Source organism: Corvus kubaryi, unplaced genomic scaffold (assembly GCF_017639235.1).
Source record: "Corvus kubaryi isolate FWS band 111438036 unplaced genomic scaffold, C.kubaryi_AGA036_p1.0 split3-73, whole genome shotgun sequence".
Classification (NCBI taxonomy): Eukaryota; Metazoa; Chordata; class Aves; order Passeriformes; family Corvidae; genus Corvus; species Corvus kubaryi.
This window is the reverse complement of record NW_024582091.1, coordinates 13,939,700-13,967,462: the sequence shown is the minus strand read 5'-3', so window position 1 is coordinate 13,967,462 and position 27,763 is coordinate 13,939,700. Positions and strand designations below refer to the sequence as shown.

Genomic DNA, 27,763 nt, shown 5'->3' with positions numbered 1-27,763 from the left:
AAGTCTTTGAGGAATGAAGACTTGGAAAACATTAAAATTTTTTGACAGCAGTTTATGATTATGTTGACATATCATAATATAAAATTATCAGCTATAGTAAATACTAATTTAATATGCTATGTCAAAATGAATGTCATCAAACCAACTGAGGAAATAAAAAAAGAATTTTGCTGTATCTAAATAAAATATTTTGATGCTGTCACAATGTAAAGAAAAAAAGTTGAAAATATTTTGACACTTGCAGAAAAATGCCTTAAAAATCAACACATTCCCTTGAGACTTTTTATTTTGACAGAAATTGAGATTTCTGGTCTTAAACTCATCTGTCAAAATGTTTTCACCTTGTCTGAGTGATACCATATTTGTAGTCAAACTTCTGTCTCAGGCTGAGCTTCCACACCAAATAGCTCTTGTACCTCACTGTCTCACCTATCATGACAGATTTGATTCAGAGCCAGCCTGAGATGAGAGTCACTTTTTTGTCAAATTAGCTCGTACACGAGGCAGTTTTTTGCACTAGAGTTAGGTTGTTGGAGGGCAGAGAATACTTAATCTTGCTTAAAACCTGTCAGGACAGCATTATCACTACAGGATGTTTTCTGACACATTTCCACCCTGTAAGTTTGCACTTCACATCTTGGAGTGATTGTGTTTCTGATCTGGTAGCCACAAAGAAGGATCTTTTGGAGAAGTGGCTAATGGCCAGTGCAAGCTGATATTCATGGGAAGAAGATATGGACCCATGGCTAACACTTGAAAAAAAACAATGCTTAAACAGATTTTAAATGGAAGAGAAATTTTCAGCAGTGGTTTGACTCTTTTTTCCCAAGAATCATTTATCTTTGTTGCCTGAGATTTGAAAGACTAGAAAGAAAGAGGTTACCCTTGTTCCCTATAAAAATAAAATTGTCTAGTTCTCTACACAAGTGGTCAGAAGAGAGTGGGGCTGTGCATGGCTCTCCACAAACCCTCCCACAGCTCTCAATATCCCTATATTTGGGGTCTTGTAAGGTCTCCTAAAGCTGTTTTCTAGACTTACAGCCCATTCCATTTGCTTTTATCCATCTGGTCAGTGAGGAATGACACTGTAATTCATGCTGCACAACCATCTGACACAAGTCCTTACCTGCAAAACAGGATACTCTGGAAGGTGGGTGAACAAGCGGTAACAAACAGGAAGAAATAACCATTTTCATTTTTATTTTATGTTTACTGTGCAAAAGTGCATTTGAGTTACCTCATCTTGTCTAGGTTTTAGCTAAACTCTACTCCCAACTCTTCATGACAAATCATGAATGTGATTTTTCCCATCACTGCATGCTTCAGTAGAATTTCAGCCATTCATAAAGAAAATGGCTGTTGCAAATGAGGATGATTCGGCATTAAGTACTTTTAAACTCTTTTAGTTATAATTTAGTTATAATTTCTCTATAGAACGAAGAGGGAGAGAATGAAGAAAGGGTCCTAAGCCAAACATCTGTTGCAAGCATCTATATTGTTTTAGTTCTGGAGACCTTTTGTTAGAAGTACTGAAAAACAACCTGCTAAACACATGGGCCCTGTTTAGTCATCATGGGACACAGCCAGGTGGTTAAAAGAGACATGAAGATGCGAAGCTCATGAGGTGTTGCCTCTTCACTTTTGCACCATCCTTTTTTCTTTATTGAGTAGCCAGGCTCTCAGTAACTGTATGTCCCCCTAAGAATTGAAATTATATGATTAGGAAAGAGCTCACACACATACACACACACACACGCACTCCTGTGTCACGTATTTGTGTCACAATCACCTTGGAGCACTCTGACTTTGATCTTCTTTTGTACGGAATTTTTTTTCAGCTTTTCTGAACTAACTCCTGATTTATGTTGCTATAAGTATTATGCCCAGAAGGCATGGCATATGTTCTTATACTCTCATATTTTATGGCTAACGAAAGCTTTTGGCAAAACTTCATTTAAAAACTTGCCAACTTTGCTGTAGATAAACAGATATGGTTTTCTCACATAAAATACCCAAATAATACAGCAACTGCTGAAGGCATTTATTTTTTTTTATTTTCCAGAGTCATTTGATACGTTTTATGGAAAATCATTATGATTAATTTTTTCCACTTGAAAATACACAAATAAACATCTTTTTCTGATTTGGTTAAATCTTGTTTAGCAAATTCTGGGCTTCATTCTAATTTTATGGATGCGTGAGTGTCTCAGCATTTCATATTTTCCCATCTTTGAGCCTTTAGTTCACTTTTCTTCTCCTAATGATAGTACATGCATGTCCAAATTCTGCATTGCCTGCAAAGATTTCAATAACAGTTGTATCATGCACAGTGATGTTTGGAAGGTCTTGGATAATACAAAGATTTCAGGGATGGAAGAGGACCTTGCAGTATTGCCCTTCTTGTGCACTATTAAATTGATCTATCCAAGAAAAAGGATTCAGGTGCATTTTTCTAATCATCTTCCATCAACTTTGATATACTTTGTTCTTTGGGTCTAGTAGGAGGCAGACTGGGCAATTCCAGTGCAGCAATTCCTGCAACCAGGACAGGGTCAGGTGAGGGACTCAAAACTCCTTATTCTTTCTCAGACAAAGCATTTGTCTAGGACAAACGTGGTTTCCGCTTTGTCTGTGATTGAGGAATCACCTCCAGTCTGTCTGAATAGTGGGTTCTGCCATGGTTTTCAGTTCAGTCCTGGGCATGTGCCTGGTGGCTTGAAGTGTCACTTGACAAAAGGGCTGCTGCTTCATAAACTTGGAAAGGAAAGCAAGGAGCTTTCTCACTGTTCTCTGGGACCTGTATTGTGTCAGTACTCATGTTCAGTGGGAAGATTGCCTCCTCCAGGACAAGTGTTTCAGAGCTGGCAGGTAAGAGTGGAGGGAGAATAGGCTGCCTGTTGGTGCTGAGAAGGGTTCTGCAGTTTCAATTCACTAACTCAAGGGAGCTTGTCTTCAGTGCCATGGTGACTGAAACCCTGCTCTGACCTTTGACAAAGAACAACTTGAGAGAGTCCATTGCTATTCTGGCAAAAGTAGCTCCTGTTGTCATCACAGATGACAGGTCCTACATCACTCCAAAGGGCCTTAGATGGTCACAGTCATTACCAAGGTAGAAAGAAGGTATAAAAGCTCTTGGCATCACCTTTTTTAAAGTACTGAGGTATTCTGAACATGGTAAACATGTTCATGACTTGACATGCACACTTGACCATGGACTTTTATGCATTTCTCTTAATAGCTTCAACATAGTCTGGACTTAATATATTGAGTAAAAAAGTAACTTTCTTCTCTCACAAAGCCAGTCTTACCCAGGCTTTTTAAAGTGAGCTTTTGGCCTTTCTGGTTCACATCTCAACATTAATAAAAGGATAGTAACTGGAACTAGCAGAACTTTTCAAAAGTGTACGTGGAGAGTCCTGTTTACACTCCCAGAGCATATTTCCTCCAGCGTCAACCGGGTTAAACAATAGCAAAATCATCCACAACTAAAGCCAGCCTCCTATATCTTCCATATAAACAGAAAATGTAGTTACTTAACTGACCATAATGTTGTTTTTAAAAACCCAAGAGCAGTTCTCAGGGCAATAACACAAGTGAACATATGCGTAGTACATGTGCACCTTCCACACTGGGTAATGTACTGTACATACACTGATGAAAATAATGCATGGATACTCTGCCACACTTCCTAACAGCAGGATATAAGATGGTTTTCCCAAACACAAACTTCTGCAACATACATAAAACTCTTCCCACTGATATAGAAGGTGGTGTATTGGTGGCTTGTTGCTGTCATTGAGATTACCAGGTAGCTCTTTTTGTAAATCAGATGGGAAATCGATGGGAAATGGAGGTCAAAGTGCTGAGAGGACAATCTACAGAGAATGGATACCTGTATTTCCAGTTAGCTGACAGCAGGTCAGGTTCTTTATTTCATGGGCAGGTTGGATGCTTTATTGCTTCTGAATTATCTATTCATACCTGCTGAAGGGGAATTAATTCTTTTTCAGACTGAACCAAACCTGTAAATTGGAAGTTTTGCCTCTTTCTCTGCACATAATCAAAAAGTTAAAGCTGAGTGTTAATAAGGTCTTCCAGCACATTACTTTCTAAACCCTGCTTTAAGCAATAGCTGCAGTTTTTGGTGGTGGGCACCAAAATTGTCTATAATTAAAATCATTAGGAGAGTCTCTTTAAGCAAGAGGACCTTTAGCATTTCCCAAATCACATCTTCACGTGTCTGTTAAAGTTGTGTGTGAGACAGACTGGACAGCATGCCTCTCATTTTAATTTTGTGAAAAGAGTAGCAAAAGTCAGATTTGATGTTAGTGGGAGGAATCTCATCTCTACTCCAGAAACATCTGAACAAACCACATTATCACAATAGAAGTATCATTGGAACCAGTGGAAACAGAGATGATAAACAGCCATAATGAAAAGCAATTGCTTACAGGTGTGTTTATATTGTTTGTGTGCTTATACAAATGAAAGTACATGTTTTGTCATAGATTTTCTGCCTTTGTCAGCCAGTTTTCCCGGCTTTGACTTAATCTGGTCTTTGCTTTTTAAACTAGGTTTGCACAAGAAAGTCCTAAAAAATTACGTGTTAATAATCATTATCACATAATGCTAGCAACTGCTGCAGTTATAAAATGCAATAAATGTGCAGTGAGTCTCATACAGATGTGATGGGACACCACGGTGCCATCTATGGTGCTGAGCTGGAAGTCAAGGCAGCAGTGCCCAAGTCAGAGCACATGAATGTCTGAACATACCTTGCTGTACCAGAAAATCTCTTTTCTAAGGGGCTTTGGTGACAAATGTTTTGCAAGATTTCAGTGGTTATTGAATAAATTGTAACAGCTTGTTTCTGTACAGAAAGTGGAAAGTGATAGCAGGAATTTGAAGGAAAGTGTCCGTTCAGATTTACTTTTATTGTGGTATCTTTTCAACTGAATTGGCCTTTTAAAATGTATACAGCTGCTCAGTAGGAAAACAGGCACTGCAGGACTGATGCCAACATTTTTCAACTCTCCAGTTAAATCAAAGTAATGTTGGGAAGTCTGTGATTGGTACATTCCAGTCAGAACTGTATTTAACAGCCCCTGAAAAAAGAACAGACTCATCTGTCACTGGCTTGTAAACGATCGTCTTTCCCAAATCCTAGTGAAGAAAAATAAAATAGGCTCCCATAGGACTTCAGAGGAAGATTAATATAGTGACAAAAGAGATTTAGAAAGCTTTCTGTTGCTCAGGACGATATAAAAAACCCTTGGGCAACCTTAAAATGGGGCTCAGGAGAACATCCCTTTGGTAATTGTGATATTAAAAAAAGGGAAAAACAAGTAATTCTCTCTTCCCAAAGACAAACCAACCTCAGAAATTTCATGAGAGCAAGACAATAAAATTTTCAATAAAAATGTAGGATGGGGAATGATTGTTTAAACCAACTGTCTAACTTTACAAATTTATATATCTGATTATAACACAGATAAAAATAAATCTAATTTCTTTTTTTATTTTAATCATGAAGCATCTTGTCAGGGAGTTGAGATGTGGAAAACAGATCAGCTCAAAGGACAGAGATGATCTTCTCATAAATTCTTTTGCTTCCAAATGAGAAAGAAAAAAGATAAGATGAAGATCACACTGAGAGATGGTGCTTTTTGTTTGAAGAAGAAAGCTCTGATTACTTATGATGTTACAGTGCCAGTTGGTTAGGTTAAATGATTACCAGACTTTGTGACACAACACTTGACAGGATTGTTGTTTGTGATCTAGTTGGGAGATAGGCTGGAGAGTCATCACTGAAATAAATATTGATAGGTAATTTCAATCTATAGAACATGACAAATAGAAAAGATTAATCACAGAATTATAGAATAGTTTGGTTTGGAAGAGACCTTAAAAATCCTCCAGTTCCATCCCCCCTGCCTTGGGCAGGGATACCCTCTGCTAAACCAGGTTGCTCAGAGCCCTGTCCAGCCTGGCCTTTGAACACTTATAGGGTTGGCACATCCAAAACTTCTCCAAGCTACATGTTCCAGCGCCTCACCACCCTCACAGCAAAAATTAACAGTAGCAACTTTAAAGTATCAGTTGCTACAAAAAAAATTGGAAGGAAAGAAGCTCAGTTATAAATGGCAGGGGAAGGAGTGGTAGCAGTTTTACCAACTCTTGCACCTATCCTTTGAGAGCACTATTTGTCCAAGGGATGTCTCTGCAAGAAACAGACATTCATTAAGGTAAGTCACAAGGGAAGACAGTAGAAAGTCATTTTCCCTCATGATGATTAAACACCCACTTTTGAAAATTTTAAATTAAAACAGGTTTTTATAATATTTCCCCACATCCAAAATAAATTATCTCTTTCCTTCTCAAAACCTAATCTTGTCCCATTGAAAACACCCGTTCTCACAGATATGCGTTTTTCCACAAGAGTTTGTTTTCATTTGAAAATATTGTTCAGGAATGAAGATGATGTATTATGCCAAAGAGGAACAGCTAAACATGCACAAGCGTGAGTAAATATACCAAAAGCTATTTTTTTATGTTCTCTGTTCTTATCATTATCAGAATCTATTGATTGGAATGCAACTGAAAAACCATAGATAAACACATAGAAATTACTTTGTATCAGGTTCTTGGTGTTTACTTAACAGATTTAGTGGCATTGGTTGAGGGTGCCTAATGAAATTTAGAAAACAGTGGTTACAAGTGGAAATTTGAAAAACAATATTTTTGTGAAAAAGTTAAATCTGGTCTGTCATGATTAAGATGATATTTAGAAAATAGCCCTCATGACTAAAGAAGTCTTTAAATATAACTTGGAAAATTTTCTTTTTAGTTTATTAGAAGGGGTGAAATGAAAGGGAAAAAAAGGCTGCCAATGCATCATATCACGGAATGAAAGTATATGGTTCTTCCATATCTACACCTGAAGACCTGCAATTGCTGCTGGCCAATTGTACTTTACTAGACACAAGACAGCAAGAAGGACAAAATTAAATCTTGTTTTATCAAGCGGATAGACTAGACAACCTCATGGGCACTTTCTATCTATGATTTTCACACTTTTATACCTGAAACCAACAGAGTTATTCTTGAGGTCTGCAAGAATGAGTAGGGATTTGAGGATATACACTCTCTATAAATAGAGGTGTTATTATTGGGACAGTTCATTCTCACAATGGCAATGGTCTTTTATGACAACCGAACAGCCTCTGCCCCTGTCTGTGGCAGGGGTATTGGACTAGATGATTTTAAAGGCCAATTCCAAGCCAAATCAGTCTATGATTATTAACTTAAAGTAAAATATGAAAAACTTGGGAAGGTCAGGAGCTACTAATTCAAAATAAAGAAATAAAGTTACTTTTCTAAAATACTTATATGTATCTGGGATTGCAATGGCAAAGTTGGACATCCTACATGATGAGCTACCATAGACTCATGATGCTTAACTTTGCATGATACTTAACTTGGCAAAATGCTACCATCTGCAGATTAAAATTTAACTCTGAAATTTAAAATCAGTTTAAGATATAGCAGAATGAAGAAAATACTGTAATTTATAAGTAGTTCTTATTTCCATATTTTAATATTGATTTTATAAAATATTCACTCAAGAAAAAGGGTGCATGTTTTAGAAATCTTAAAGGAGTCTGTACTCCTCATCCTTTTTTTCCCCCAGGCAATTTTGAACACTAAGAAGTTCAGAAAAAATCCAGGAAAGTGCTAATAGTTTTTAATACTTTTGTGAAAGGCACCTGTACCTGGATTTTATGAATAACTAATCTATATTGCACAATAGTGTTACAACTATCTTTCTGCTGTCTATTGAGCAGCTTTGACAGAAAGAGAGTTTTATATTGGTTTACCTTGCCTAAATAACCATAGGTGTCTTTCACACCTTCAGAAAGAAAAAACATGTAGAATGAAATTACATTAAACAATGAGCCAAGCTTTCAGAAGGATGCTTAAGTTCTTAAAAATATTATCAGTTTGGTTTTTAAAATTGAGATTTTTTAGAAGAACAAATTTGTCACTTTCAGACAAGAAGGAGGAAATAAAAGTGTACTTATCTAAAAACCCAGATAAAGTGAACTCATTATTTGTCCTTTGCATACATTGCAAATTGTTATGCCCTTATATATGAGTAGTATATATGAATGTATGCACATTCATAAATGCACTTCTGTGGTCATAGAATTAACAATCATAATATCATGTATGATACTATTCAATACATACTATTATGTATACATAACTAGGAAAGTACTTGGCAAACTTCTTCATTTCATGTGCTCTGCTTTGCAAAAATTATTCTTCCACCATAGATCTTTGGTATGTCATGACTTATTTGTCTTCATGTGCTTTCACATGAAGTGCTTATCACTTATCACTTGATTTCAGTCTTGGTTGTTGGCTACAGAGCTTGTTTGGTTTAACAATGGTGAACACGTATAGTTTGCTGTGAGGAGATGGTGGCATTGGGCTGATATTTGACTAACTAATGGGTCATATAAAATGTTTTTATAAATAAGTTTCCTTTGATGCTGAATGTCCTTTTGCTCCTGTTACAGCTCACAGCAAAAATCTATTCTACTTGTTAAGGATCTTGATTCCATTTCCCATATTTAGGATCAGAACTAGCAGACCTCAGTTGTACTGCAATGTATTGCAAATGTAATGTAGTCACCACTAGAGAATGTTTAGTTACTCTAATGTTTAGTAAGAAAGTCAACAAGAAATAAAATTATGGCCTTGGTTTATGAGCAAGACTGAGTGTCTGACTGTCCAGTTACTGAGCATCACATGCTGGGACTTATTCCTGTGGACTGTGTCATTCCTGGACAGTCTGTGGACTCCTGACCTGGCAAAAGAAGGAGATAGCCATGTCTGTCACAGTCTGGCACCTCAGCAAACTGTCCCTTTGCATCTCCCTTCGTGGGGCCTGATACAGGTTTCCGATGGTGCTTGGATGGCAGCATAATATATATTTAATTTACTGTTCTAACAGGTTGAACTGGGTTAAAAACAAAGTAAAACAGAAGAGGTGGTGAAAGAATGGTTTGCATGCTGGCCATACAGCAGGGCATCACAGACACCACTGTTCAGAACATCATGATTTTATTGATCATGCAAGATGCCGGTTTGATTGGGACTGACACAGCGTTTACTGCATATGAAATGTAAATTCCTAAAGGTGGAGGCTAGTTCCAAACAGAAGTTTATTTCATGCAGTTGATGTGAATTTTATTGCTGAATATTACTAACAAAAAAAAAAAAAAAAAAGAAGTGTGGACATTTCTACTGGTTTATGTTCTGTTTGGGAAATTATAGCACACATCCATGAAATTTTCTTTGCTCCAAACCTTCCTGGGCAAATAGTTTTCTCACTTGGGGAATGAGGTTTTAGAAGGAAAACATTGCAACTGAAATAGCTCCCAAGCATCTGTGTGGAATGAGAATACTTTATAACTGATGCATTTAGCATTTCATCAGAAGCTTGTAAAGTCAGATTTGGCAGGCAAAAGCATGGTGTGATAACCTCAAACTCATCCTGCTTTGGGTGTGCTGGGAGTAAGCAAATGTACCAAAGGTATGAGAACTATTACAGTGTGTGTACTGGGCAGTGTTCTCATCAATAAAATAGGTTTGACTTTCCCTTTCTGTAGTATGAATTTCACAGCCATTTCAATTAATTGACTAGAATGAAGTTAATTCCCATCTACACACTCTCATGCAAATCCTGAGAATAAGGCCCTAACTGGAAATAAGGAACAGCTTTGGGAAGTGCTGCTTTGTGCCCTGATATCCTACTTAGGTATCAACAAAGATTTTTGGGGTAACTACAGGACTTTTTCTGCTTATCCTTATTTCCCTTCTATGTCTCCTTTTTAATGTTGAAAATACAAAGTTTCTAAACTGACAAACTGTTTGCATGGTTGGCACCAGTTTAACTATCAGCACTTCCATGATGCCTGAAAGTGTAGGAGTCCTGGGATAAATTAGAAATAGCTCTTCTCAAGGATGCAGCAGAGGTAGCATCCACGTGATCAGAGATAATTGGGAAGAAGAGATACAAATGGCTGAGGAGAAAGGCACTGAAACTTGCATATGAGCACAGGCTGGAATCTCTCAAGTTATCTTGTTAGTTTGATGTTCAAGTATGATCATTACAGATCATCAGCTTGCAACTTGGAGTTACCAGATATGTCTCTTTAAATCTACTATGATGAACAAACCATTTTTAATTTCTTTTTTTTTTATTCTGAGAAGCCTGGGTACACCAATACCAAGCACAGAGATCTACATAAAGGCTAAAAAGGAAAGTTTGTTTCCTACTGTTTAGGGTAGGAAAAATCTTTTTGGACAAGTCAGGACAATGCAAGGGTACAGAAGTATGTGTACACCTGGAAAATGCATATCTTTCTGGATTATGACAACTTTACTTTTATGTCTGCTGCGGCAGCACTAAATCTGGAAATTATATCCCACAGGAAACCTGCGTATTTTAACATTTGCTTTTTTCCTCAAATCAGGAAAAAAAAATTTTAATGAAAATTCCAGAAAAATATGAATCTGGAGACATTCTGACATTCCTTAAGTTGAAGCTTTATCTCTCAGCTAATTCAAGTAAACAGAGATGCTTTAATTTTTTCTTTTCAAAATTAAGCTACATTTTCCCAGTGACATCTCACCTCAAAGGGACTGACTGGAGTTCAAAGTCCTGAGCAGTGCTCCTGTGCTGGAGCTGGAGTTGAGTGTCATATCCATGCAGGCATGACAAGTACCACTTTGTATTATGCTGTTGGATACATTAGTCCTGCATGAAGCCTGGCCTGTAGAAGCAGAAGCTAGGCTTTCTTCTCACAAAGTGATGTGGGATGGTGGATTTGAAACTGTGTTCCTGAAGCACTTTAGATGAAAAGGCATATCAGATAAAGACCTGAAAAAGTGTCTCACTTGTTTTTCAGTAGAAAATCTTGGTCCATTTGGCTGTCTTTTTTGAAGCGAGCATTTTCCTGAACTATGCAGGAACAAAGACTGCAGATATGAAAACTCTGAGAAACCTCCTTCTCTCTCAGCTGCACTCTTTGCAAGGCTTCCTGCTCCCTGAAAAACCACATTCTGTGAGCACCATAACCTAAAACCTTCACAGCAGCAGCACCTCTGCACAGGGGTAGTTCCTCCAGAGGAAGAGCTCCTTGTCTCCTGAGTATTATCTAATTTTTAGCTCCTGCCTTGATGGTACCATGTCATAAGACCCCTTTTATTTCAAAGGCCATCCCTGTGCCTTTGTGTGGCCTTGGTTAACAGCTTTTTTTGATGCTGAAAAGTTTCTTTTTGGTCTACACACATGCATGTGCTCTATATGCCCTGCATGTGCAGGAAGACAGGTGATGTAGGATAGGTTCTGTGGGCTTTGTGGCTATGGACAAGCACACTACTGGTGTAGCCTTGGTGCAAGATATACTTAAGACTTCAAGGACAGCTTACACTGTCATATATGGATGAAGAGGATGCAGCAAGCATTTATATCTTATTTCCATGGGTTTATAAATATCCACAGCTGATATTTTTTACCTGCAGATGGACATTACTCACCACAGTTTATATATTTTATCCATAATTTCGCACAGTTTTTAACTCCGTGTGAGGTCAAGACCATTGCTAGCATAAATTGATATTGCCATATTTAAATTAATTGAGCTATGCTAGTTTATACTGTCTAGGACCTGGTTTTCATACAATTTTAGCTGTTGATTGCCAAGGCAATTACAAATGTCCCTATTTATGAAAAGTTCTGACAATAAGATCAATTTCTTTGTACTTGGAATTCATGTGATTAGATTTAAATTAATTAGACAGAATCTGATTGTATTGAGATGTTTGTTATTAGTATTCTAATTAACAAAAATAATTTTCCTCTGAAAATGTCTTTTGCGTGAGAGTTTTTTGTATTGTACTGAGGACATCATCTCTGGAAAACTCACCTGAGGTAAAATACCTTTGTATTAAAATGTAATGATTCAAGTTCCTGTCTTGTGAATGATAAAGTTAAGGAAAAAAAAAAAAAAAGGAAAAAGGATAGAAGTAAAAAAAAAAAAAAAAACCAAACAAAAAAATGTCCTTAAATGCAGCAGTAAAGATACTCCCTCAAGGAAAGGAATTGTCCTTGTTATTTCTCCTGTCCAAAATATGCAAACCTTTGGGATAGGCAAATAAGCAAATCATTTGGCTATAAATGTGCTTTTGTTGTTGTCTGAGCAAAACCAAAAGCAGCTGCATAGTTCTATTGTAGAGTTGTATTATATGTAGCTATGGATGTTTGTTAGAAAACACTTGTCCTGAAGAAGTGTCAGTGTCTGGCACTGCTTTCCAGGATGGTCTATACTCTGATTTTAAGGTTTGAAATGAAGATGTACATATTCTGGCTGCTGATGAAACAGACTGGCAGCTGTTGATAGTCACAGCTGGGGAGTGAATTAACTGTATAACAATCTTGATTCATACTTTTGAGAAATGGTCCAGGGAATCATTCCCTAAAATATAATCCTTCTGAAAAGAACTAGCTTCTGGCTCCCAGGTAGGACAAATTTCTTTAAATATTGTCAAAGCTAAATCACTTATGTAACAAAAGTATTTATGCAGTTGGTAGATGTTAAAAATACCATGTGCAGCATGCACTTTTATTAAAATATCAGAAGAAATATGACTTTAAAGTGGAGGGGCTGAAACCTCAGGAGGCTTATTTCTAGCAGTACAAGATTATTTCTATCTTATTTCCAGCTTTACAAAATGTCTTGTGTGACATGCAATTATCATATCCTGTGCATCCCATTTTTATTAGTCTGAAACACTGGAATAAACATGAACACTTTTCATTGCTTTAATGATTCTAAAGCAAATATTTTGAGGTTTGTCCATCCTATTTCATCAGAATGCATTTGGACATTTCCAACTGAAAATGCTTTTATGGTTTACCATATCCCACTGGCAAAGTTTTGGAGGGAGTGGATTGTTGCATCATCATTTTGAAGAATTTGAACAGCTCAGTGTTTTAAGTATCCTGGAAAAGGTGTCTTGGAGGCAACTCTTTTAATCAGTAACTTTAACACATTTCTGCCAATGTAAATTATTCTGGTCTATTGCAGAACAGTCAATAAATTTCATCAGTTTAATATTTAGTATCCACCCTCTGTAACTGGGAACAGGCAATGCCATAAGCTAAAAAGAAACAGGATGGTTACAAGTACTTGAGAAATATCTTCAGATCTTTCAAAAATTGGACAAGTAATCCACATTCTTTCAAAATGCCTAAAGTTTATTGTCATGTGAACTGCTTAGCTGAATGGATAGATGAAAAAAACCCAAAATATTTTGCAATCACTTTGGGCAATTTATTTCTCCTTATTCCGGGAATGGTCTGGTTAATTAGCATGCTTTAAACGCAACATTTGGCTGTCTGATCTGCACAGATGTACAATTTGAGCTCTGCTGGTGATCCAGCTACACAACATGCCACACTCCAGCTGCTTTCTGTGTACTGGCAGAAGGAGTATCTTTACTGCTGTGTTTAAGAACATTTTTTTGGGGGTTGTTTTTTTTTTTTTACTTCTATCCTTTGTCCTTTTTTTTTTTTTCTTAACGTTATCATTCACAAGTCAGGAACTTGAATCATTACATTTTAATACAAAGGTATTTTACCTCAGGTGAGTTTTCCAGAGATGATGTCCTCAGTACAATACAAAAAACCCTCACAAAAAAAATAGCTTTGACAGCAAATCCTAGCAATAAGTAAAAGAAGGTCCATCTATACAATTTCATGGAGTCTACAAAAATTGTTTTAACATAGCCTGATTTCTCTTCTTCCTATTTTGAAGAGCTGAAAGACTTTCAAAATGTTCCATAAGACAGAAAATGCTCACCCAGCATTGAGAGGGTGTAACAGATGCACATTTTAAATTTCAGTCTCAAGGATCTGATGGAGAAACTTTCTTTAAGATTAGACAGTAGATTTAACTACAGCAAAATTACATACACAGCCAAGTTCACACATGTTTGGTGTTCCTCAGAGGGAGCTGATCACATCCAGTGGTGGCTGTAGATAACTTACCTGTGGCATTATTCACTCAACTAGTTGTTTGGGTTTTTTTTCTGTTATGAAAATACAAATTTCAAAATATGAACAAAAGGGGCAGAAAAAGGAAAACACTACAGCAATAGAGTTCAAGACTAAGTGCAGCAGTCACAGAATCACAGCACCTCAGACAATTCTCTCTCCAGCCTGTCATGGTCCCAGCACTCTGGTGCATTGGCCACTCCTCCCAGCTTTGTGTCACCAGCTCACTTACTGAGGAGTCATCTGCCCCTTCTTCCAAGTCGCTGATAGTTAAGCTAAACAATACTGGGTACAGTACTGAACCTTGGGGTACACCACTAGTGACAAGCCTCCAACTAGACCCTATGCCTCTGGTTATGATCCTCTAGGATCTGCCATTCAGTCAGTTCTCAATCCACCTCCCTGTCCACTGAGACAGTCCATACTTCCTCAGTTTGCCCATGAGGATGCTGTAAAGCTTCCAACAACTTGCTCAGTGAGGTTTGTAACAGGGCTTACAGTTTTTCATGTACTCCAAGTTGGACACACAGGAGAAATAACAACAAGATATTCTGAAGAGGTCAAAACAGCAAAAAGACTTCAGTGGCAACTTTAGAAAATCAGAGAACTTTGGCAAAGGGTTTAGAACAAAATTCAATCAACATAAAACACTTCTCAAAGTATTAACTTGGCCCATTCAACTTAGCAAACTTTAAGCCCATTCTATTTCAAGTTACTCAAGAATTCCAAGAAGAGATAATTAGAGGAAAGAGAGAAAGACGGAAAAGATGTAGAAAAGCACACATATAGCTATCAAGTTCTAGGTTCCAATGATGGTAGAAACTCCAAGGACAGGTAGGGTCCAGACAACATGATTGCCCCCTGTTTGGCCTTAAATACCTCTTTGCCTTCTTGGGCCCTACCCCCAGGTGGGATTTCCAGTCATTTGGCTGCTCAGAGGCTGGGTTAGGGGCTCCCGGGGCAGGTGTGGACCATTACCTCTGTTGTGCCGTGATTGGTAGCCATGGCAGGGCTGGGATACAGACTCTAGGAGTGTGGGGCAGGGCACTGCCTTGCATGGGCTAGGCCTAACCTGCCCCGTTCCTCACACATATGCGTCCCAAAATGTCTCGAGGCATCAGTCTTTCCAGTCTCTCACAGATACTGTGAGAGACAGTGTCGAAAGCCTTGCTAAAGTCAAGATAGACAATATCCACAGCTTTCCCTCATTCATTCAGGTAGTTGTTTCATCACAGAAGGCAATCAGGTTGTTGAAGCATGATTTACCTTTAGTGAACCCATGCTGGCTATTCTTGATCATCTTGTCATCCATGCGGATAGAGATGACTTCTAGAATGAGGTGCATCATCACCTTTCTGGGGGTTGAGGTGAGGCTGGTTGACTGGTACTTCCCTGGGTCCTCTTTCTCGCCCTTTTTGAAGATGAGGGTGACATTTGCTTTCTACTAGTCTCCCAGTATCTCCCCTGATCTCTACAACCCTTCAAAGACGATCAGGAGCAGCCTCACTGTTGTGTCCACCAGCTCTCTCAGCACTGTGGATGCATTCCGTTGGGGCCCATGGACCTGTGCATGTCAAATTTGTCTAGTTCTCTAACCCAATCGTCCTTGACTGAGGCAAAGTCATCAGTCTTGAGGCTGATGGTGACTTTCCTGTGTAGAAGTCATACTTTGACTAGTAATATATCATCTCTGACAGAGAATTGTTATAACAATTCTATGAACACACCAACAGTGTTATTAATCAAACTGTTTATATTGTTTATATACAGAAAGCCTTTATCCATGATATTTCTTCTAAAAATTGTTGGTTTTCTTCTGACTGCAGTTTCTGGTATTTCAAAGGAACATCTGTCCATTTTTCCATTTTTCTTCTTCCAAAGAAAGGACAATTATTAAAAAATCTATCACTGTAAGATTAAGGTCATATTTAATTCAAACAGTTTAAGGCAGTAAAGTCACATTCTGTACAGAAAAAATAACCTGCAGTACTATCAGAACTAGCAGAAGTAATGAAATTTTCTGTCATCTAAAATAGGCTAAAATTCCTTATGCAATATTTATGCAATTAGAGAATTGATAGTGGAGTCCCAAGAAATGGTAACTGCAAGGTCTATTTTCTGAAAAATGATGCCTCTGAATCTTGTGCATGTAGGAGTAATGCTTTTAGTGTAATTTTTTTTATGTTACCATAAAATAACATTGACAGGTTGGACCATAATGGCAGCTTATAGAAAGTTGCTATTAGGCAATATTATTAGGGGTCAAGATAGCCCCCCATATTCTTCGTTGCCTTTGTGTGCCACTCAGACATAAGGAGAAGTTACAGAGGAACGGGAGGAGCTCTCTGCTGTGATTAAACCCAGTAATGGTTTTAAACTAAAAAAGGGTATATTTAGATTAGATATAAGGAGAAAGTTTTTATGATGAAGATTATAAAACACTAGAATAAGTTGCCCAAAGAGGAGGTGGATGTCCCATTGCTGAAAATATTCAAGGTCAGGTTGGATGAGGACCTGAGCAACATGATCTAGTTGAAGATGTCCCTGCTTGTTGCAGGGAGGTTGGACTAGTTGATCTTTAAGGATCCTTTCTAGCCCTAAATATTGTATAATTCTGTGATTCTGTGATTCCCAAGATGGCCATGGTGCCACAGGCCTGGGGTAGGGTGGGACTGCGGAGAGGTGGGGAAGCCAGCAGGGCAGCTGGAGTCAGTGTGGTCACAGCCTTAAGCATGGGATGTGCCCTGTCCTGATCCTACAGTGCCTGCCTGGAGCAGACATAGCTGATAAACAAAAGCAGGGCTATGGATAAACCAAGCTCATCTGCTCTGCCTTGGCCCAAGAAAACAAGGAGTTTTTTTACAATTTAGACGGGTAGAACTGTGGAGAGTCGTCACACTGGCTTTACCTTTGCTCCCAAGAGGAAACATTATAGTATAGTCATAAATGTCAGCACTCTGGGCCAAGCAATAACTTTTAATGTCATCGTAACCAAGGGGCATTTAGAAAATTTGTGAGGGAAGTTTGGGACTCAGCCATATGTGTGCACATCAGCTCATATATAAATTCAGTCATTTCTTAGACTTCCTCAATAAGAATTTATTTGTACTTCAAACTGAAAGTATGAGATTTATGACTTTCAAGTGCAGCTTAGCTGCAGCATGTAGCAGTGTGCTTGCTTTTCTATGCCACTGGAGCAGAGCATTTCCATCCTTTCATCTTTCCTGTTAACATTTTAGCTTCTACTGAGACAGCACCTCATAATTGCCTCCTGCTTAAAGGATGGATACTGGCATGTGACTACTGGCTTGCTAGGCACTGAAACGAGAGCCCCAGCTTCTTTCTCTGTGGCAACCAAACGCCTGTTTCATGTAATAATAAATCTTCCTGCATGATTTGGGGGAAATTTTAATTAAAGATTAGGAGTTAAGAGCCTTTATGTTCCTTTTTGAATTCCTTGTTCCTGTCCATTCAGACCTAAGCACACTTGTGTACTGTGGCAGAGCCTTGAAATACAGCAATTAGCCATGCTGGTGATTACCCTGAAAACGACAGTGGTGGGTAAGAGTTGCTCATGTTTTGAATGACTTCTGAATGTGCTGGCCTTGTGAAAGGTACAAGTCGCTTTGACCCTCAATGATCATGAGTCACTGATGGGAAGAACTTCGTGTCCTGGCAAATCAATAGGAAGGAAAGGCTTTACCCTGCTATCTGTCAAACACCCAGCACTTTTGCAGCATAAGAGTTTCTAAATAGGAATTAGACCCCTCGAAAAATCTGGGTCTCTTCAAAATCATCAGTTGAGGGCTGCCAACATCTTACAGAGCAGACAAACAACAGCTTTGTTTTCAACCTATTGGGACAAAACACCCTTCTGTGCAAGAGGGGAGAGAAAAGGCAAAGGTGAACAGTTGAGGAGAAGCAGCAAGAGCTGCTGACCACCTTGAACTGAGCTCTCCATTGTTGTATATGTAACAGGAGATACTGATTCTTGTCTGAATGCCATAACCTGGCCTTCTGAGCTGCCTCTGTGCCATGTTCACAGCTGCACAGGGGGCTAACTCAGTTGTCTATTCAAAGTCCTTTTACAGCAGGATTACGGGACTGACTTTTTCAAAGTCTACCCATATCTCATTTCCAAAAAAAACCCCAACCAATAGAGAGAAAGGGGAAGAGAGGTATTCTCTTCTGAATTAATTGTGGGAATTGTGGGAACTCATAGGGGAAGGAGCATACTGCATTTCAATAATTATTTTTGCTTATTTTTTACTCTAAAACCAGAAAAACAGTGATTTTACAACCACTATCTTCTCCTAAACATTCTGTAGAGTCAGTTTGTCCTCATCTGAAACTCATTTCCTTGGCTGTTAAATGTAATGGCAGAGGATAATGTGTTGTTGGTTATTGATCACATCAGAAGTATGAGCCCTTCAGTCATGTCTGGTAAAGTATTGTTTGCTTGAATAATAAATGAGCTCTTATAGCCAATGGCACTTTCATGTAGGTATCTATCCTAAGTAATGCAAGGGGTAGAAATAAACTCACTGAAAATCAACAGATATATCTGGGCCCATTTGTGAAGAAAACAGTTATTTCAAGTTCTCTACTGAGTCACCCTCAGGTTTAGTAGACTGACTATTAAACTGCAATGGGGCATACTAAAAACATTATACAGTTCCTGCAAAATCACTTACTAAAGTTGCAGACCCTGGAAACTCTCCTTACTGGCTGCTGCAGACAGCCTAGTGCCTCGCCGACTCAGAGCTGCTGGATAGGGAGCCCTCAGGCCTTCCCTGAAGAGGTCAGGTTTTATGCATCCATAGACATCTGCTTAAGTTCTCTGGCTCCATTCTCTCTATACGTTGATACCTTGATTTAGATAGATGCAACTTTGACTTCTAATTTTATTTTGATGAGGTGTTTCACTCCCTTGGGTGACTGTGAAGCAGGAAGAAGAAAATTTTATAGGTTAATGAACTCTTGAAAGAACATATGCACTTACTTCCTGGAGATTGAAATAAATAAAGGCTCCCAAGAAATCTAATTTCTCTAACACTGCCTTACTTTTCCTCTATTGGGACTTCTTTAGTGAAATGTTAGGAAATCTTTTCCTTTGTTTTACTTTCAGGACAAGAAAATTAGAAAAGATGAGTTGTCCCATCTTCTTTTCCCTCAGGAAATCATCCCTCAGGAACAGTTCATAGAATCATAGAATCATCTAGGAAAAGACCTCCGAGATAGTGGAGTCCAACCTTTGATCAATCACCACCTTGTCAACTAAACCATAGCACTAAGTGCCACGTCCAGTTGTTTCTTGACCACCTTGCTGAGCAAGCCATTCCAATTCAACCTAACTCTTATTTATGCCAATACAACACCATAACCAGACCAAGTATGGAATTTTTCAGGTATATTAACCTCTCTTCATTAAAATATTTTAAAGTTTCTCTTGGTGCTTAGGAAAACTGCATTTGAAAATATAAACCTACATAACCTTTGAATTTCTCGCATGCAACTCAAAGTGCTGAACAAATGTGGGTGTTGTTTGAACCACTTAATTCTCACAGATAGTCAGTATAGAAAGTTTAGGAGGTTCATTTCAGTCAAAATAGATCCCTAGACAGGCCTAAGTACTGGCCATTATAAACTATATCTGATAATACCTGTTTCAGATATTTTATTAGTTATCTAGGTCTTTGAGCAGGAAACCTGAGGTTGGAATGATGAATTGATTTGGAAATACTCACCTATTCAAAAAAAGACACTGAGTAAAGCTCTCCACAGCCCCAGTTTTAATTCCAAAACCATCTTTTATCCTTATTTCAGTATATTGTGCATGAATTGCACCAGCGTTTCTCTCTTTCTCTTGCTTTGTACCTAAATTCTGGAAAACAAAAGTAAGATTTTTTTCTATAAACTACAGCTTTCAACTGTTTGATGTACCAGAAGAAAGATGACATTTGGAGGATCATTTCAAATTTCATGTCAGGGCTTCAATTCTGTTGATGCTTATCAATGACAAAGTCTAAATTTTCTGGCTCATCTTGGGAATATTAAGGCAAAAAGCTGGCTTCACTGACTTGAGTGGGAACTCATCCGCAGTAAGTTGAAAGGTCATTAAGAGAAAGGGGTACAGAGCTCAGGACAAAAACCATATCTCAGTCTAGGCTGAAATGGGAATCCTTCCTTCTGCACCCATTTCTATAACTGTTTAAGGAAAACCGAATCCTCTGCAGGTTCTTCTCCCTGAATTTGATGGAAAATTGTTGCAGTAGTCCAATATGAAGATAGACATGTGCCTTGGCCAAAGACAGACATTTCCTAACACTATTAACATAGATAATGAGTCTTAACAGAATCTTCTGGCTGTGTGTTATCTTGGCAGTTTAAGTTGCTTGCCTTTAAGCTCAAACTGCTATTGCCTCCCAAGCAATACCACTTTTTCTATATTTGGCTAGAAATTGAAATTTCTTCTTTTTGTGCTGGTATTTATTTCTGTCAGGCACTGGCATCCTTGACCAAAATTATATCTGCTGATGAGTTATAAAAGTGCTTTTTATAAGCACTTTGTATAAGGAGGTTGGCATAACTTTGCCAGATTAGGCTTGCGGTTGTTCATGGATCTGTGTTTTTAAATAAGAGGTGTGTGTGTTCATTCTGGCTGTCCAAGGTCTGTCCAAAATTAAGAAATTAAATGAGTCTGGTGTTTTGCAATTTCTTACCTCTTTATAGCAGGTAAGCATAGCAAAAAAGGACCCCAAGCGGTGTAGAGGCAGCTATTTGCACATGGGCTAGTTCCTGGAGTGATTGTACCAATATTTTGTCATTTGTGGCGCTCTATCCAAGGACTTTTCCCTTATTCAGAAGTTTAGCACGCATTTTCCAGGTTTTGGAGGACATATCCAAGGTAGAAAACCACAATATCTGTTTGCGTTCATTGTCAAAAACAGGCATATTTTTGGAATTCTTTACTGGTACACTGTACTTCAAATTGTCCTTTCTAAGAGTCATAACTGATACCAGATTTCATTTAGAGTTTTCTTGGGGACCAAAACTGCCTCTTCTTGACCCAATTTTCTTCTTTATTTTTTTTTGGTTGGTTGGTTGGTTTATTTGTTTTGGTTTTGGGGGTTTTTTTGACAATGAAAGCTATCTAAACAAGAACAACAGTCCCTGGAAGTAGTTTTGTATTTACACTGTCAATTTTGTCAAATCTCAAGAAGTAGTAACACCTTCACCTTGTTCTTTAAATTGAAAGAAAATGCTCTGTATTTCTCCTTCTGTTTGACAGCTGTCTCTGCATTTGTGTGCAGTTACCCAGCTGGAGTGAGATAAGTTTTAGGATATACAGTGTGATATGTATTTGGATGTAGCTTGCTTAGGGATCCTGGCAGAGAAAGAAGTTGTAGATACCCAGTGAAGTTAAAATACATTTGTTTATTTAATTATTAAATAAACTCTTGGGCTAAATCGTGACGTTGAGTTACTTAGAACATGTGTTGACTGAGTTGGTGAGAGCTCACCTCTCTCTCTCACTGCACTTTCTAGTTACACAATATGTAAAATATTTAGCATCATGTCTGGCATGTTACAATGATGAAACCATCTTTTCATCGGTGTTGGCATTCAGGGAAAGTATTATCATCTCTTACCAGGTCTACTTTTCTGAGCTGCTTTATGTTCTGTGTTCTGTGGTCTCAAACAAAGAAGCACACTGCAGGCAAAATGTTGGTCTCCATGTATCTGTGCCTTATCCGTGACTTTCCTATCGCATCTTTCCCTTTCTCTGAGCTACAGAAAGCTTCAGACCAAGTGCACCTTTCTCTCTCTGAGTTGTTTTCACTGCTCCTTGTCCAGATTGAAGAATCTGAATCTTTTCCTTCCAAAAGTTACATCTAAATGTGCAGAAGACAAATATATTTCATTCCTACCACCTGTTGCAAATGCTGTACCAAGGAGATATCCTTTACAATTTTACTCTTCTTCCTAAATATTGTTATGAAATACATTATACCTTGCTCTCTCTTTCTCTTAATCTTAACAGCAGATTGTGAGCAAGAATTAATTTTCTTTTGTACAAAACAAGACCTATTGTGTCAACATAACACAGATATGCCTGCTATCATCATGCATAGCAACTCCGTTTACCAATCTAACCATGAATAAACTGCATAGGATAGTCAAGCTTTAAAATCAATTAGTATTGGATTGCAAACCTTTCCTTGGATATAATTTAGAATTAATATATAAAAATATAGTTTCCCTTAACAGAAAGAGTACAAACTTCCTTAAGTGGGAAAAGAGCCTTAGAAAAAAAATTTAAGGTTTGTAACCTTCGTGAAAGAACATTGAGTTAGTAAGGAGCATACAACTGGGAAGGCAAATATATAGACAAGGTTCTTCTTCTTCCTAGTCAGACAAAAGGAATGGCTATTATTCCGTTCATAAAGGGATTCTGAAACATATTAACATAATTAGGGGTACAATGCTCGACCAAGCTTTGTTAGTTATCCTAGTGCCACCACAGCAAATTCAGTGCGATTTTTACCAGCAGAGATTCTTGGTAATGTAATGTCGAGTACAAATGGAAAAAACATTTTCCCCATTAAAAAAAAAAATTCCAAATATTTTGGTGGTGTCATGACAAAAGCAGCTGCAGTCTAAAACTTTGCATGTAAATAGTCTTAATGAGGGGAAGTGCCTTTAACAGATGGGGTGTTGCAAAATTTTTTAGAAAAAAGTCTTCACAAGCATCTGCTAAGAATTTAATGATAAAATGGATAGATACACACTTTTTGTGAGATGAAAGGACAAGAGCTACTGTCCTTTCCCTCAGGATTTCTTGTTTCTGGTTTCTACTAAGGAAGACTCTTAGCAACAAGTTGAAAGCTGTACTGACTTGTTATAGCCCTCAGTAGTTGCTATGTACCTAGCTTTTATTCTTGGGAAAAGAATGGCTTCATTTACATCAGAAAATGCTGTTAAAATATCAGAAAGTGCAAGTTCACTTGAAAAATGAAATTATTTGATAACAGACTAGACAAAATGGATGAACACAGGTTTGTAGATAAAGTGATGCTGGAGAAAGATTTCTGCCACATCTACCATGAATGCATTGGCCTCATCCACAGGGTTCATGGCCTTTTGTGTTTCCAGAAGGCCTTTAAATCTCTCCTGAGGTGGACAAACCCATCACCAGCAGTCAAGAAAAAATCTTCTAATGGAGTCTACAGATGGTAGTATTTGGCTTTGGGGGGAGAAGTTTTTCCCACAATGTACTGAATGCTGTTTCCTAGGCAGATGCTGTTCTGTGTGATGCCAGGAAACCTGAGCCATGTGTCACCCACATCTTCCAGAGGTACGTGTATGGCGTCAGCAATCACATCAGTATCCAGGCTCCAGCACTGATAAGGTAAGGCAGTGCAGGCAGATATGTGGGTTTGCTCAATCCTGACTCCAGGGTCACCTAATGTGATATACTCAAGGCTAGGCTTTCATTGATCCTGATTCTGTCAGTAGAATTATGTTCATTATCTGGCTGCTGTTGAATTAAGCTCTTACTTATTTCAAGTGCTCGAGCTTAGCTGAAAAGGAGTTTTGAATTTCCTGATGGGATCAAAGGTTGTGAAACTCTCTTCTGAAAACTCAGACCTTGCTACATTAATTAAATCATCCTTCCTATGTTAGCCATTCTTTAATAGACATTGAGTCATTAACCTTCCTCTTTCTTTTTATTTCATAATGTGAAGAAAACTCTTCAGCCTCAAAAACAAAAGCACATTTCTTCTTAAGACAATGTTGAAAGGATATTACTGTTTGTTTCAGTTGTGGCATAAAGAATGGTAATTTTGTATCTCTCTGGCATGCTTAGATCTGCTAATTATGAAATGCTTTCACATCACAAATGCCTTTGTTTTCCTTTTTCACCTACTTATTTTAGCATAACTTAAATGTCTGATGGTGTCTCCATCTGGCTTCCTGTAAAGACTATGTTCTTATATTTAGTACTTTATAAAGGCCCTCGGGAGACAAGCAGCCTATCTCCTTCTCTGCCCAACTCTATGCCCTGAAATGCCTTTAGTAACTCAGGGCACCTTTCACTTTGCATTCATGGGCACTTTGCTGCTCCAGGACAGCCAAGCAACTATCTTAGGGGAAGGAGGATGTGTTCATTAAAGCTGAATTTTTCTATGGGAATACAGTGGATTTACCAGGTACTGCCTATGAACTGACCTGTGACAGCTCTTCACATATGTGTTCATATAACTGAAGAACACTCACATTATTTAGTTTTGTATGTTAACTGATACCTCAATAGAAACTCTCATTATTCATGGAGAAAGAATGCAAACATGAAAGTTAGGTAAATGCTTTCTTCCATTTGGGTGTATTATTTTGCTTGAACAAGAATTACAAGATGAGAGGGATTTTTTTCTCCCACAGACATAATCTGAGTCCTGGTTGTTTTCATACTGGATGGTTGTCTAAGAATGAAGGGGCATGTTTCCCAGTGCGGAAAGCCAGTCTAAAGTCCTCTGTGTCACTTGGATCCTGTGAGGATCCCATACCAGGGCCAGGTGGAGCAGCAACAGAAAAAAGAGCAAAGGGACTTAGCCTGGAGAAGGCCACTGGAGCCTGTCCATGGTTCTACTACTTAGACCAAGATTGCCAAACCCTTACCTACAGCCCCTGATATTATAGTGTATGTTCCACCCTGTAAAAATCAGCGAGTCTTCAGCAAGCTTTTGCCTTACAGGAAAAAATTATACAAGTCGTTACAAGCTTTGCAAAAACAGTTGTAAGAGTGAAACAACACACGTTGTCTCATGTCTTTGCTGAGACAAAGATCGATTGACTTAGGTTGTCATTTGCAGCTTCTGGGTTTCTCTTTGTGCATGTGACATAACATGACAGAACAGTACATCCGAACCCTGAGAGGTTTCTGCCTTGTACCACACAGCTCAGAATTTCAGCTCACTCTTAATTTGCAGAACAGTTAAAAGTAATTTAAAGCTATCAATAGCTGGAATCATGGTAGTGACTCTTTGGTTTCCTTCTGTGCTTTGTTCATATTGCAATGTTTGTGCCAAGACTAATTTTTCTGTTGTGCTGTTGCTTCCTGAAATTTCTTAGAGAGTGTTAAAAGACATATTTTGAAATTGTTGCCATTATTATGTTACAGGTGCATAGTATTTAGGGCTCAGGAGCGAGACTTGAACTTGATAACATAGTCAAAGACTGTGACTGTATTTCAAGTTGAGATTATGCTTTTAAAGTCATAAATGTCTTTCCAGCTTCTCCTGCATATCAGAGTCTATCATCTAAAGACATGGAAGAAGAAAAAATAGTATTTTGTATCTATTCTCACTCCTATATCATTCATGTACATGTGAGTTATGACACTGAGACATTCATTTCAATATATTGAAACTTATTTTTGTCCTCATAAGATTATTTTAAGCAAGAAATATTTGGAGAAAATATTTAATTTGCCAGCACAGTTGATGCATTCAGCAAGGCAATTTGATTGCATTAAGATGTCTCCAAGAGAACAACATGCTTGGCTAACACATAATATACAGTGAAAGCTGCTGCTAGCAATTCTTGTCAAGCATTGAAAGATGCTATATCAAAATAAAATTAAAAATTCAATAAAAGAATTTCTGTTCATATATTATTTTTCTTACATTTCTTTCTTTTATAGTACATTGTAATCCACAAGAATCTTCCTCTCTCCTTTGCTCCAGGTAAGTTGGGCTTTTAAATATGTAATAAATGTCAGTAAATTAGAGGTAAGTTGTATAATTTCATGTGTCGGGAGAGGGCAGAGAAAATTTCAAAGCTCTGTATTATGCAGCTTGCAGCAAGCTCTTACCATAAGGTTGTCTGCTGGCAGCTGGACACCACCATGGAATCCCACTCCCTTGCCACTGATCATCTGATAAAGTATTTGGGGAGTCGGTTGAGGAGGAGATCAGCTTGATGTCCCTTAGAAATGGAATTCAGGGTCCACAATCCATTTTGCTGAGTTACTCAGATTTCAGGAAAATTCTTTTTGTGGCATTAAATCTTCCTGGAAGATTAAAGATGTGGAGGAGAAGGAAGGCATGGAGGAGGAGGAGGGCAGGGAGGAGGAGGAAGTCTTGGATATTGGGAATAGTGTGAATGCTTAAGACTTCCCTCAAGGCCCCCTGACCTGCAGAGGTTTTTGAGACAGATTCCCCAAATCCTGCTTTTCCTGGAAGGCCACTAATTTAGCTGTGAATCTCCATGTTCTTCCTTGTGGGCGGGCTGGATGTCCAGTGGCATCAACAGCTCACACCTGTGCCCAGCACCACTGGGCCATGAAGAGCTAATAGGATGTGCCTTAGTGCATTTATTTCTGCTCTACAATACAAAACTCAACACAAGAAAAGTCAAATCCTTGTTTAGCTACAACTATTTGACATTCAAAGCAAACCTTGATCTTTCATGTGGACGAATGGATAGAATTTGATCCACATTGTTTAAATTGGCCCAAAAGAGAAGGTACTTACTTGATTCTGTGTTTTGGTCCAATTATTTTTCTTCCACAAGGCTTATGGGGAATATAGAAGAATGAAAATTGAAGCCAATGTATATTAGACAGATCCTTGGAGTTTTATTTGCTTTAGTTCAGGATTTGCAGAGGCCAACTTGTGTTGTTGGTAATCCCTTAATATGGTTGCCTTTGCTGGTCTTAAATTGATGACTCAATAGTGATAACACTCTGAGGCTGTGAAAGATCAATACACGTGGGTTTTTTCAGTGCCCTTCATTACTTTTTGTGATTTATTTCTCTCTTGGCTAGCATATGACTAAACCTCTTGGATTGACTTTCTTGCATGTCTACCTTGGCAGCTAAATAATTGAAACTTTGCTGAAGGAAGAGAAATAAAACTTGAAAATATGTCATCTACAAGACTTTTTGTTTGTAGCTCTTCTGAGCTACAGTAACCTTCTGTGGAACAATTAATTTCACATCATTTAAAATATTATGGAAATTAAAATTTTCAACCTACCTGAAGAAAAATTTGCTCAGAGGCATTCCTAGGTCTCTTTCTGACATACGAGCAAGAATGACATGACAAAAGCTGGTAGCTGACTGGTAATGGCAATCAATGAATCACAGCTACGTAGAGCATTGTTTCAGGGTAGAATAAGGTGCTTGTGGTCTACTAACAGTTTCTGAAATGAAATATACCTGTGGAGAGTTGAGAACCCATCCCTTTTGGGAAAATAAATCATACCACTACACTTGGTAGAACTGAATGTCCTAGAGTGGAACTGGTCAGAGTAGTATAAACGTTAGTGAAAATTATAACATTTATATTTGTGATGACTGTATGCTGTAGTGATAATAATATTCACATTCAGAGACAGCTCTCATCTTATTGGGCTCAATGCAGAGCAATGCCAGCCCACTCTCCAAAAAACATTTTTAGTCTAGTTAAAGAAGCTCTTTACATCACCATTTGCTGCTTTAAATAGTTTAAAGTAACAGCACATTTCTTTTGACAAAGGTGATGACAACAGATATGTTGTGGTACCTATAGAGAAAAGACACAGCTTTTTTTTTTGCTGAAGTGTTGAGAAAGAGAGAGAAAGCTGGCATTC

The 27,763-nt window shown here is 38.1% G+C and overlaps 1 long non-coding RNA gene across 1 annotated transcript in view; it reads left to right on the top strand.

The window, feature by feature from the left end:
* The window catches only part of LOC121659134, a 42,052-nt gene extending 16,177 nt beyond the window's left edge, over nucleotides 1-25,875 (top strand). Inside the window, exons 2-3 of the long non-coding RNA XR_006014171.1 lie at nucleotides 23,425-23,540; nucleotides 25,833-25,875. This is a non-coding gene — a long non-coding RNA (uncharacterized LOC121659134). The remainder of the gene's footprint in view (nucleotides 1-23,424; nucleotides 23,541-25,832) is intronic.
* Nucleotides 25,876-27,763: the final 1,888 nt, after the last annotated feature.